Genomic DNA, 1,827 nt, shown 5'->3' with positions numbered 1-1,827 from the left:
CTGTCTAGACTTCCATTTCTGGAGCTTTTAGTGACTCATTTTTCAACAAAATGCAAGTCACTTCACTTTGCTTGGCTTTAAGCTCTGTATAACCTAATATTTAATGTGCTCTGAGTAATGTTATATGTACCCCATCGAAAAATCAGTCTACAGACATCCAAGAATATCAGACCATAATCTCATATTAATCCTCTTATTGAAATCTCAATTTTGTAAAATCTCATATCCGAAACCTTAATCTGAACAGCAATGTTAACCTGAGTATCTTTAACAATGTTTTTCTATATTTTATTTGGTTGGAAATAACTCAATATGAAAAACATAATTTCATATTTGTTTGAGTTTTGAGTTGTTCAATTTGGCAGCTGTCCATTCCTTCAAACCTTCAAACCTGTATGCCGTTCTCTCAGGACTATTTCCTTTTATCTAACATCTTTTTTTTTTTTTAAATGGGCAGTGCTTTATTTTTCTTTACAATTTAATAAATACTTCTTGATGACTGCACATGGGGTAAGGATGCTTGATAATTCAGAAAGATCACAGCGATGGTGTTTTCCTGACAGTGTGTAGTCTTTGGTAGTGATTTGTATGACATCACCGTCAAACCAACAAGACTGCATTTATGTACCCATCTTTTTCAGGATTGTTGGTAACTTGGGCATACCTTCCCCAAATAACCTTTCCTCTTTGTGTCATAAGGTGCAGCTCTCTCACATTCACTTCAGTAACTGTACCTTTGGTGATCACACCCAGGGTTGTATATAATGGGGATGAGGGATTCCTTTTCACACCAAGTGTAGGCAGGCAAAAGGTAGCTTTCAGCTCAGGATGTGTGACATGGGCTTTTTTGAGTAGTAGACCCTCTGGCCTAATGAACCTTTCATATTTAGGTGGTTTTCTGGTAAAACCATCACCAACAAAGCAGACTTTAGTAACCATTCTCTTCAACACCTTTTTTTAAAAATTTTTCCTGTTAAAATAACTTTCAATATTTCTGTTTCTTCTTGGGCACAAACTTTGGGTAGAGGGACCTCCTATGCCCCCCTCATACTATTCTTTTGCTTAATCATGTTGGAAAGTACTTTTGCTCTTGACTGCCAGCCTGTGCAGCAGATAGGCAGGGACTGCTGCTCCCTGTGGAGTCCTCTCACCATCCTTCTGCTTGGTGTTTCTCTTTTCATGCTAGTCTTTTTCATTTGTATTTTCTCCGTGTGGCACTGTTTATAGTAGAACTTAGCCTTCAGGCCAATCTTTGGTTCTTTCTTTCTTTCTTTTTTCTTTCTTTCTTTCTTTCTTTCTTTCTTTCTTTCTTTTTCTTTTTTTTTCTTTTCTTTTTTTTTTTGCCTTCTTTGATTGTTCATGGCCTTTTGACCTTCTTTTGTTCTCTTGGTAGTGCAAACAATACCCATATCATTTGCAGTGCAATTCAATATATTCATTTTGTGGCATGATGACAGCTGTGGAGCAGCCATCTGTGACCTCTGGGGTTCCAAAGTTATCTTAATTTCTGGGTGTCACTGGCCCATGAGCCTGCTTCGCTCACACTGGAACAGGAAAGCAACATCTTCATTTTTTTAAATTGACTTATTAATCTCTTTTTTATCATCCTTTCTTTTAATAAAAGTTTGTTGAGAGTTTGTAAGTCAACAATTACTTTTGGACCAAATAGGGAGTTTTAACCAGAACAAGATCCTTGTTTCAGAGATTCTATGGACTTGGGGATAGTAATTCAGCTGTTGTCAAGTGCTAGAAATCTCACAGCATTTCTTCCTTTAGTCACATAATGGAGGCATGACTAGTCCTATTTTATAGCATGTTAACACTCTT

General features: G+C 36.8%; 1 pseudogene; it reads right to left on the bottom strand.

Annotated features, from left to right (window-relative positions):
• Positions 1 to 600: 600 nt before the first annotated feature.
• On the bottom strand, positions 601 to 1,449 carry Nsa2-ps23 (NSA2 ribosome biogenesis factor, pseudogene 23; annotated as a pseudogene).
• Positions 1,450 to 1,827: the final 378 nt, after the last annotated feature.

Source organism: Rattus norvegicus, chromosome 2 (genome assembly GCF_036323735.1).
Source record: "Rattus norvegicus strain BN/NHsdMcwi chromosome 2, GRCr8, whole genome shotgun sequence".
Lineage (NCBI taxonomy): Eukaryota > Metazoa > Chordata > Mammalia > Rodentia > Muridae > Rattus > Rattus norvegicus.
Note: the sequence above shows the minus strand (reverse complement) of the source record. Positions and strands in the feature narration are given on the sequence as shown.